Raw genomic sequence first — 12,368 nt, forward strand, 5'->3', positions numbered from 1 at the left:
AGCTCTTCAGCTCCAGGCTAGTACTCTGCCAATTAAGCCACAATGCCACTTCTGGTTCTCTGGTGGTTAATTGGAGATAAGAGTCACATGAACTTTCCTGCCTGGGCTGGCTTTGAACTGCGACCCTCAGTTCTCAGCCTCCTGAGTAGCTAGGATTACAAGTGTGAGCCACTGGCACCTGACTCACAACTTTTCTTATCATAGGAGGAAACCTCTCTCTGAAGATATGTGGCACAGATGGGAAAGGCAGTTCTTGTTATTCAAGCTATCCCTTCTTCCCGCCCCCCCCCATACACACACTCCCTTGAGCACATCCTCCTGTCTCCCAGGCTGACCCATGGGTCCTAGAAGACTCACTAAGCTCTAAAAGAACATTTTATCAAGTCCCATAAAGCTCAGATGCTCATCTTGACCCAAGATCTATTTTTCTCAGCGTCTGCTCTAAAGATAGTACCAGAGGTTTTGTTTGTAATTATGAAATACTACTAAATAGGGCAGATAAAATATCAGAGCCAAGATAAGAGCATATAAAACAGTATATATGTGTGTGCATATATACACATATGCATATATATATATACATAAATCTGTATATGTGTACAAATGCACATATGCAACACATGCAAAATCTTCTAAAATACTTTGGTACCAGATTTTGGTAGAAAGAGAAAAACAAAGGAAGTATGCATAACTCTTCCAATTAATAGTTCTTGCAATATTCTTCAGTTTACAACTTAAGGACACAAAATTATACTTTAATCTCTTTACATACATCTTTTCTGGCAATACTATGAATTCTGGAAGCACATGCATTTTATCTTTTTTGACTGCAGTGCCTAACAGGGGAGAAGAATTTGTGGAAAAGTTTCTGGATGGAGGGGTGTGGAAGAAGGTTAAAGAAAGGAATGTAGTTAAGGGGTTGTTGTTGTTGTTGTTTTCCTGAGAGAATTTCATTTTGTGTATATGTAGCATGTTAATAAAATTACTAAAAATAATTCTGATGAACTTAATAAGTGCATGGACAGGAGCTGGATTTTGTTCATGCTCAGGAGAGCTGAGGGTGGGAGGTACAAAACCAAGATGGAAACACCTGAATCTGGTGGGAAGTACCACTTAGACATTGGTCACATAGCAAGTAAGTAAACCTCCTGTGAGGGTGAAATTGTCATGAGTTGAGTCAAAAAATTGATAGTAACAGAGGAACTCAATTGTCTCTGATATTAGACAAAATTATAACTATAAAAATTTTACATTATGGTGTCTATATATGCATACATATGAAAATGATTTAGATAGAAATATTAAATTAAATTGAATGAAATGGAATACAATACTTTTAAATTCTAATACATAAATTTATACATATGTAATAACTCTTACAATACTTTTTACTCTACCTTTAGCTGCCACACATTCTACCACAATCACATTAGGTATGGAATGTAAGTTTAGGAAAGGTTTTATTATCTTGACATGGCTTTGTAGCTACATGGAAATATAGTTTAGTAAAGGTGTGGCTTTCCAGATATGATAGTCTAAAGTACAATATGATGATGAATCATTTTTTGCATATCACAACCTTACATATGGAAAGCAATGAACTACTAATCTGAATAGAAGTAGAATAAGGAGAATTCTGACAGAGGTCCATGTAAGAAATTTGGAAATTCATTACTCACACTACTTAGCTGAGCATATTTTCTACTCGAGGCAATTTTTAAAAAGTGACAGTTTGTTTTCATTTAATAAGACTTACACTATAAAGAGATATATGACCAAGGCAGAGATATGCTACCAAGGCAAGGCAGAGAGGAACAAAATTTGACACTAATTATCAGATGCATCCACACACTTCTATGAATCCATATGTAACTTGGAAGGATTTCTTGTGCTCAAAACTTGATGAAGACATGACATGAATTATTGAGACCTATTAAACTCAAGTTCAAGAATGGTAGTTTCATTCACCCTAATATATTAACTTCCAGATGAACATATGTTAAATTTATGTACTTATAAATATTATGCATAAGTATAAATACATGTAATATTTTATAAACATTTCTACTCTAAGCATGTGTTTATGTATTTATAGCCAAAATAGTCACATAAAGGATTTGAGCTACTTTATAAGACTATAAACTAGCCAGCAAAAACTTCAAAAGTAAAATAATAATAATAATATAAGGTCAAGATAAAAAAAAAAGCCAAGAGAGACAGAAACAAAGTTAAGCCTACTTGTATCCTCTTTATTTCCTCCTGCCAACGGCCTGGGCCAGTGCTTTTCCCTCTTGCATTGTAACCAAGGGAAGATTCATCAGTGGTCTTGCCAGATTCAACTTCTATTTTTTTTTTTTTACTATTGTCTTGTTTCATTATTGTCTCATTTATTTTTCATTTTTGTCTCCTTTATCTTAGTATTAAATAAAATACTATAAGCATCGTGTTTAGGGAGAGTATTCAGTGATAGTTGGTACCGACATCTCTCTGGGATCCACATTATCTTCAGTCTTTATCCATCTCAATCTTATCCCAAGGTGAATTCCCATTTATAATTGTATTGCATTGTTTCTTATTTTTCATTAATAACAGAAAGAAACAATCTATCCCACAGACTCCAATGATGGTAAATCACTTTAGAAATATTTCTTATCAGAAAGTACGCATGAAAAAAAAAAGAAAGTACGCATGCCCAGTTCATGGCCTAGAAAACTCATGGGAATGTATTTTTCTTGGCATATTTAGGAGACTCTAAAGACAAACACAGCACTGGTATCTTTTGTCTTTCAAACATCTTTCCTCCAAAGCATTTTTAATAAAACCACTGCATCCTCTGAAAGCAAGTATTCCCCAGCTCAATTATTATTCCTCACAAATGAGGTTGAGTTCAACTTCAGAAACAACTAGAAATGCCTGGAAATATACTTTTCTTCTTATTTCTTTTTATAACAAAATGTATGGCTTTAGCTTTATCCCACCCATCAACTCCTCCAGTAGCCAATGATTTTTATGTATATGTAGTACTGGCTACTTTTCCTTATGATTTGAAGTGCACTGTAAAATTTTAAAATTCGTACATATGTGTATTTATATATGCATGTGTATATATTCAAATATATACTACATGTTATTTTGTTCTATTGATTTGGAAATACTTTCATTGTTTTAAGTATATTCTGAATACAGGTTTCACATGTTATCCATATGTTCTGAATGAAGCTTTTTTATATTGAATCCTGTTTTAGCAGATGTTGGACAAGCAATGTCACCTCTTAGACTCAATTATTTTATAATATTAATGAATATAAGAAGGTTGGCTTAGCATGTAAATAAAATACTATAAGCATCATGTTTAGGGAGAGTATTCAGTGATAGTTGGTACTGACATCTCTCTGAGATCCACATTTGTACATTCAACCATGATGGAAAATATTCAGAAAAAAATACAGATATTCTCTTGCTATTCTCTGAGTGATGCAGTTGAACAACTCGAGATCATTTCTACATTGCACTAGGAATTGTAACTGAAATGTGATTTAAAGTGTACAGAAGATGCATAGATTGTATGCAGGAACTAAACCATTTCGTAGACAACACTTGAGCATCTTAAGGTTTAGGAATAAGGAAGTGTGTCTTGGAATCAGTTCTTCACAGCTAGGGAGACAGTATTATTTTTACTAACCTTTGCACTTGCTGTGCCGGATCTCCACGGAGATTTTGTCTGCTATAAGATTGTGCTAATTCAAGGGCTGGCCATAACTTGTTGCTTGTTTTATCAGGAAGATCACTCATGTTTGAACAGAAAATAGACATCTCATTTTCTAGTTCATTGGCACAGACTCTGTTAGTTATGCCATTGCGTACCTACTAGCATCACAGGCACAGCTGCTCCAGAACATTCCTGCTTTCCCTCGGCATATCTGTCATCTGCTGCCTCTGTTACCATGTATACCTACACCAAGGAGTCCAGGTCATGGAAATTCAAAGCATCCCACATCAGAGATAGATAAATGCAATATATCTCCCTGGACAAAACTTTCAGAAAATAGACTTACCATACAAAAGCATCTTTTTCCTGTTGCTACATAATGGCAATCTCAACTCATTTTAGCCATAACCCACAAACGATTTAAAAAATACAAACATAAACATACAAAATATTTTTGTACTTTCTCTAGCTTTTAAAAATAGAACAGTAAATCCATTACCTGAATTTTGTTTAACAATTGAATTATCAACTCAATTATTTTGGTGACTGCTTCTCTTTCTTGTAATTTAGTTATACAATTCTATTGTTAAAATCCTTTTCTAAATATGTAAAATTAATATTCCCCAGCTCTTAGAGAGCTGAGATACTTTTCAAGCTGAGTAACGGAACAAGAGATAAATTTAGTATCATTTTAATAACTTTAATTTTATGATTCTGATTTCCATTCCATATAAATAGATAAGAGTTCCCGAAAAGCTGCATTTATATATGCCTATTTTTGTTTTAGAATAAGATCTTCAAGCAAAAGGGGGAAAAATCTATCTGAAAGTCAAAACATACAGAAGACACAATACAAACATAGATGTGGAATATTACCTCCTCATTTTGAACTTTAAAAATTGTCCTTTGGGGTGTCTTTCATGGTTATTACAAATGAAGCTTTATCTAATAACAATGAGAAAATTTCCAGGAATATAAGTGTGTGTTAAGGGATACCTCCTACAGCTTTATGTTCAGAGAGAGAAATGAATAAGGGTCAAATAGAGGGTGAGAAAAGGCATATGCAATCAGGATTCAGGCCCCATTTCGTCTACTCCCCAAAGCCTCTCCCATCTATATTAACTCCTTTCCAAATACCACTACAACCATCCTGCTTAAGAGCTTCATTACCTCTTGCCTGGGCAATTGCAATAGCCTTCTACTTGTTCTTCCTAAAATATATTTTCAACTGCATCACTCGCCTACTCATAGACTTCAAATGACTCCCCTATTACCTATCAAAGTACAAATGTCCTGGCCTTTGGGGCCCTTTGGAAATCTCATAACAAACTACTTTCCTGCCCTTGGCTCTCATTTCTCTTCTCAGAGAATTCAGCGGTACTTACAAACTCCAATACTTTATAGTCTACAAATCAGCCACCTGCTTCACTGCCAGCTGATTTTCACTCTAATATCCCCTCCATTTTTATTAATCTCTGTTCAAATTATCCATTCTCCACTCAAAATAAGACCATCAATCAAAGCTTGATTTAGTTGTACTCTTCCTTGTCAAGCATCTAATACCATGACCATCTCTCTTTTTTGTCCTACTTGTGACTCTGTATGTTGTGCTCTGCTAGAGTATGTGCCCTGAAGTATCGGATCATGTCATATATTGTACTGATCTCAATATTTTAAACATAGGATTGATCCTCAGCAAAAGTATGTTGAACAAAATGGATATAAGCTGCCATTAACTAACTATTGTGGTCTGCCAAGGAAACATGAAAGGAATGAGGACTATATTGGAGAAGCTGAAGTCACTTAGTGAACATAGACTGGCAGAGAAGTGCTTCTATATTCTCATCTTCTCTGAAAAGCCCCAAGTACAGAATTGGTTTGGGGTGGGAAATGGGGTGTCAGTAGTGAGGACCGCTTCCAGACACCATGTGCTATGGGATATTTCCTTAGATGAAGATGAAGAAGTCACCTTGGCCTCTTGAAGGTACTGGAGTAGAGATGACTCTACTATAAGGGACATACCTTCTCAAAGGAGAGATTTTTCTCTACGTAGGTGATTGAAACTACTAAATAAACAGGTTGCAAACATAATGCCTACACTCCAATTGATGCCACAGCTCTTCTGATATATGCAGTGTCCACTTCTTCCTGCAGCTAGAATCCTTTGGCCAAGACAAGGTCCAGTGGACTTGTTTACCTTTCCTCTCCAACCCAAGATGGATTCAGGGGGAAAGTGGGATGAAAAGGCAAAGCCTTTACAGCTGGTGCTTCTCTGCCTAGTTTCAAGACTCACTGTACCAGACACCAATATTCTCTGTTCATTCCCAGGCAACACCATGGCTGACAATTTTCTGTTCATATTTGCCTCATGTGAGCTTCTTCCTCCTGACAGCTTTCAGTCTTCTTTCAGATCCTGTCTTGCATGCCCACTGAGTCTTCCCTCTAGTGGTCAACCTATTCCTCCAGGCAGGCCTCTGAGTCAGTCTTTATTTTTGCTTTTTAGTCTTGATAAAATAAACATATAAAAGTTATCATTGAGCCATTTTGAAAAGTTATCATTTTAGCCTTTCACAATGGGGTGGAATCATCAATATCCAGAACTTTTTCATCTTTCCAACCTAAGGCTATACCCCCTAAACACTAACTCCCATTTTCTCCTAGCCAATGGAAACCACCATTTTACTTTGACTGAGAATCTGACTTCTCTAGAAACCTCATATAAGTGAAATGATGTAGAATTTATCCATTTGTGACTGGCTTATGCCATTTTATTTGTGGTAGGCACTGCTCTAGTTGCAGAGGATTCAGCAGTAGAATCATATACTTTTATTCACATGAACCTTCTATTCTAGTAGAAGATGAGATGTAGATAATAAATGAAATACGTTAAGATAAATTCACGATAGTGTGTCATAAAGAAAACAGCAGGATGTTTTATTAAGAATGAGTAGGGTGTTGCTATGGATACATTCAGAAGATTCCTGTGCTAGCTTTTTGTTGCTAAGACAGAACACCTGAGATTAATTTATTTTGGCTCATGCCTTCACAGGCTTCAGTCTATGGTCATTTGGCTCCACCACTTAGGTTTGGGGTGACGCCAAGCAACAAGGAACAAAGTATGTGGTAGAGGAAAGCTGCTCACCTCGTAACAACAGGGAAACAGAGAAAAAAGGCAGCCTCTGGATCTCAGTATACCTTTCAAGAGTATTGAGCCTGGCCCCTGTCCCTACTCCCTCCAAACTAGGCCTGTCTTCCTCAAGTATCACTGCCTACCTCCCACTGCCTTTAATATTACCACCAGCTAGGGACCAAGCCTTCAATACCTGAACTTCAGGAGACATCTATATCCAAACTATAACAAGTCCTCTTTGACAAAGTTGTATAGTTCATTTCCAATAGACTGTCTAATGGGTTTCACTGTTGAATTGGTTCACTTTTGTCCCACCATTTCTGTGCCTCCCCTTCTGTTCCCTAAATCTGATAAGCTTATACAAGACAAGGAGTACAGAAATCAAAAACAGCAACTGAAGGGGATAAACCAAAGAAAATAAAGAACCACAAATCATACAATAAAATAAAACCTCTTGTTTCCATTTCCTTGAGTTCGTTTTGATAAGCATCATTTTATATTATCATATACACATAGCTATCAAGCCTTTGTGATCTTCTAAGAATATCCTCCTCTGTTTTCACTGTGTGAATGTTTAGACTACTGTTAAATCATGTCCAGGTGTAATTATTTGTCTTTTACTATCCACTGGGTTTACTTGTAGGCTGTTAGGCACATTCTAATTATTACAAATGAGGGAAATCATGGAACCTATGTTTCTTTGGTTCTGGACTATTTTGCTTAGTATAATTTTTCCCATGTCTTTCCATTTCTTTACAAATGGGGCAATGTCGTTCTTTTTGATGGAAGCTTAGAATTCCATTGTGTTATCTCATTCTTTTGCTTATATTATAAATTTCATCTCAATCTGTTTGTCTGTATTGTTTTGTTGTTGTTGTTTTGTTTCAGTTTCAACAAGGCTTTTTTCTTTTTTCTCCACCCTTTTGTTTGTAATGCCAGGGATCAAACTTAGGGCTTTGTACAACATCTTATATTTTATGAAGACTCAAGGCCTAAGATTTCTGAGAGGTAATGGCCTTTGCATGAAGTCATTGTCAGTGGCATATTCTTTTGGGTTCTCAGGTTACAGAATGAGATAACTAGCAAAGCTTTGTGAGCCTTCTGGACCTTCTCACACTATCCAATGATGTAATATAGAATCTTCTTGGTTATATACATGGAAGGGGAGCAAATAATTTGCTCAATTCCTAAGTGGACTCTCAACATCCAGCCCCAAGGACAGATCCAGTGGAGGTTCCCTGTGATAAGATCATGCATTCTCTTCCCAAAAGGATCCCAGTGGATTCTAGATCCTTTGTACATAGGGTTACATTTGTGTGTCTGGCTCTCCATGATGTCACTAGTGCTAGCACAGGTTTGGAAAGAGGATATATGTATTCTTGCATATATTTATTGAGTGCATCGATTACAAAAAAAGCACAATATTAGAATTATAAAACATGTTTTGAATCTCATTTCTCAACATACATGCTACTAGTTTCTCTTACTTTTTCAATTTTATTTTTTATTATCTTTAAGTAGTTGTAAAAGGAGGTGCCATTCAACACAGTAGTTTATTAATAGAATGCATCTTGGTCAGTGTTACCCCCTTCAACACTCTCATCCTCCTGCAACCCAGCTCTTCCTTTACTTTTCTTAATTTTTTGGTCTACACAGTGAATTCTTGACTGCATTCTCCCCTCGAATATTATTCATTTTTCGACCCCTCTCCTCTTGACCCCACTCCACCCTCTTATAAGTACCCATTTCCTGATTTTTATTTTTGGGGGCTTTGATTTTTGTCTTTATAAAAAAATTACACGGGGCTGGGAATATGGCCTAGTGGCAAGAGTGCTTGCCTCGTATACATGAGGCCCTGGGTTCGATTCCTCAGCACCACATATACAGAAAATGGACAGAAGTGGCTCTGTGGCTCAAGTAGCAGAGTGCTAGCCTTGAGCAAAAAGAAGCCAGGGACAGTGCTCAGGCCCTGAGTTCATGGCCTAGGACTGGCCAAAAAAAAAAAAAATTACACTATTTGAGCACTCCATGGATTCAATTATAGTAAGGCAGTTTAAAGTATAGGCATTGGAATCAAACTGATCTAGCTCTGCTATTTCCTACATTTCTAAGGAAGTAACTTAACTTACTTGTACATTCATGCTTCCCAACCTTTTGGGATTATTACGAAGATGATATGAAATAATGCAAGTAAATCTTCACACAGTGCTCATATAATGCCAACAGTCATAGTGACATAAAATCTTCTATTACCTCATTCAGTGTTTTTATTCTCAGTGACTCTCCCCTCAAGATGAAAGCCCATACTTGGCAAGCACTCTTGCCACTAGGCCATAGGGCTAAAGACTTACAAAGAGACTTCTCTGATGAGGAAATGAGAATGGCGAGGAAACATATGAAAAAATGCTCTATATCACTGGCCATAAAAGAAATGCAAATCAAAACAACATTGAGATTCCATCTCACCCCAGTAAGAATGTCATATATCAAGAAAACTAACAATAACAATTGTTGGAGGGGATGTGGCCAAAAGGGAATCCTACTTCATTGTTGGTGGGAATGTAAACTGGTTCAGCCACTCTGGCAAGCAGTATGGAGATTCCTCAGAAGGCTAAATATAGAACTCCCCTATGACCCAGCAGCCCCACTTTTGGGTATCTATCCAAAAGACCACAAACAAAAATCACAGTAATGCCACCAGCACAACAATGTTCATCGCAGCACAATTTGTTATATCAAGAATCTGGAACCAACCCAGATGCCCCTCAGTAGACGAATGGATCAGGAAAATGTGGTACATATACAAAATGGAATTTTATGCCTCTATCAGAAAGAATGACATTGTCCCATTTGTAAGGAAATGGAAGGACTTGAAAAAAAATTATACTAAGTGAAGTGAGCCAGACCCAAAGAAACATGGACTCTATGGTCTCCCTTATTGGGAATAATTAGTACAGGTTTAGGCAAGTAAAAAAAAAAAAAGAAAGCCGATACTTGAGAAACAACTGCCATTCAGTAGTAAGACAAAACTCGGTTTTCTGCTTACTGTATCCCCTGGGTTTGGGGGTGAGAGACGTGATGATAGGGAGGGAGAGAGGAACAGTGCCCTCATGTGACTGCTTTAGGGACAATGTCTTCTCGTCTTTCAGGCCAGGGACTGCTTTATTCAGGAGTCTAATGCATAGTAAGGCCAGGAGTTCTTTTCCTCAATCTACTTCATTGTTTTATAACCAGAAAACTTTTTCTCTGGCTCTAGTAGTGGGCTCTCGGGTTTAGTGATCTGGATTTTCATTTAGGTATTCTATAGAAACTATAATACCTTACAAGTTTCAACTAGATACCATTTTTTAAAAATTACTTTTGTTTTAGAGCCATTTTAGGATTACAAAAAATGTGGACTGAGTATAGTTCCTGTATATGTTGCATCCAGCTTCTCCTATTTTTAAAATCTTATACTAGCATGGCTTTTTTGTTAATTGATAAACTGATATTGCTTTTTAAAAACTTAAGTCCACAGGTTCCTCAGATTTTCTTAGTTCTTAACTAATACCCTTTTTCTGTCCCAGGTTCCACTTAGTATATCCTATGGTGATTAAATATCATGAATCCTTAGGTGCATCTTAACTGTGACCATATTTCATGCTGTCATTTTTGATCATCGTGGTAGTTTTGACATGGCCAGGTATTTCGTAGAATGTCAGTCTATTAGGATTTATCTGACATTTTGTGCTTGAGTAGACTGTGATTATGGGTTTGGTTAAAGAAGGCCAGGCTGATTTCATCATATAATATCAAGGGTGCCTACTATTAAAATAACTTATCAGTATTGTTGTTAGTCATGATCACGTGGCTGAGGTAGTGTGTGTCAAGTCTTCCTACTGTAAAGTTAGTCGTTTCCCTCTTTTTCATATTGTGCAGTTTGGAAGGCAGTTGCTACAAAAAGCTGTGGGGAGTTTTGCTTCATTTCGTTGGTGGGAAAGTATCTACACACATTATTTTCAATTCCCCTGTATAGAATCATATACTGTCTATCTTTCCTCCCTTCTTCCTGCCTCCATCCCTTCTCCCTTCTTTCTGTTCTTATTTCCTTCCTTCCATCTTCATATGTTTAAAATACTCATGAGCATTTATTTTACAGTTTATATTATGAACCACTGCAACTTCATTTACCCTATGTTATTTAATACTGAATCTAGTAGAGTTATTTTTGTGGTTATTTGTTTTATTCTTCTTTTTTGAGATAGGGTCTTACTATTCAGCTCAGGCTGGCCTGACACTTGAGATCCTTCTGCTTCAGCCACTTGGGATTATAGGTATGCATGACCAAGCCAGTCTCAGTAAGGTAATTTTTGAACTCTGTAGAGTGTAATGAGTTCCTGGACAGATACATTGTTGGAAGGAGCATGGAGGAGGAACATGTAATTCAAGAGCTCAGTCCTAATTGCTTTGCAGAGAAGATAACTTCTGAATGACACCAAGCAAGGAGCTATATATATACATATATATATATACTTTTGAAAGAAAATGAGCAGGAATGCTCCTGATAGAAAAAACAGCATGGGTGAAAGTGGGGAGGACTGAGGTAGCATGCTGTTCAGGATACCCTGGAATTGCAGCACAGCTAGGGGAGAGGCGGACACACAGGGTGCTGGAGAGGGGCCCGGTCACAGAGGAATTAGCCTTTATTCTACAAGTGGTGGAGGATGATTGAAGGATTTTCAGCAGGAGAGAAATATGATTAGTTTGACATTTTCCAAGGATTATCCTGCCAGTTTTGTGGAGAAAATCATCTTAGTACTTTCTAAACACACGTTGTTTTTTAACCAAAGTTGATCATATTTTCATTTTATTTCCTGTTAAGTGATATTTGGTGGTTTTCCAAAGTCAGATCCACCTTCACAGGATTTGTCACCACTGTCACAGTCTGTGGAATGTGCTTCAGGATCTGGACAAGATTTCCCAAACACAACAGCATGTTTGGGGTAACTTAACATAGTCTCCATGGTAACCTTAAGAGGTAACTATTATTTTGGATACTCTCATTCTAGAACATTTGAAATTTTTTCTTGCATTAATTTTTGCTCTTCTCTCTTGTGTTTTCATGAGTGAGGGGTTTTTTTGGTGCTTTTCAGAAAATGATACATTTATTAAATATCATTCATGTGTCAGTCACTGCATTATGTGCTTTATGTATGTATCTCACTAAACCTTCACCAAAACATCAAAATAGGCAATAATGTTTACTTTTCACAAAGAGCAAGCAGGCTCAGAATTGGTTAGAAGTTTGCTGATATTTGGTGGATTACACTGATCTACTCCTCTCAGAACCAGATTCAAGCCCAGGGCCATGGGCTTCAAAAGGCCATATTGGCTGCAAGGTAACAACTGAAGAACTCTGTTTCCCACTGAGTCCTTGATTGGTGGTCAGAAACTAGAAAGAAAGGCAAGGACAAACACCTACTTCCTATACACCAAGGAGTACATTTTTGGTTTATGAAATTATGGTAACAGTGACTAAAAGGACAAATA

The 12,368-nt window shown here is 36.9% G+C and overlaps 1 protein-coding gene across 1 annotated transcript in view; it reads left to right on the top strand.

Moving 5' to 3' along the window:
• Pde11a (phosphodiesterase 11A) overlaps positions 1-12,368 on the top strand; it is a 337,140-nt gene that overhangs the window by 192,303 nt on the left and 132,469 nt on the right. The window lies entirely within an intron of this gene.

The sequence above is a fragment of the Perognathus longimembris genome, chromosome 4, assembly GCF_023159225.1.
Source record: "Perognathus longimembris pacificus isolate PPM17 chromosome 4, ASM2315922v1, whole genome shotgun sequence".
Lineage (NCBI taxonomy): Eukaryota > Metazoa > Chordata > Mammalia > Rodentia > Heteromyidae > Perognathus > Perognathus longimembris.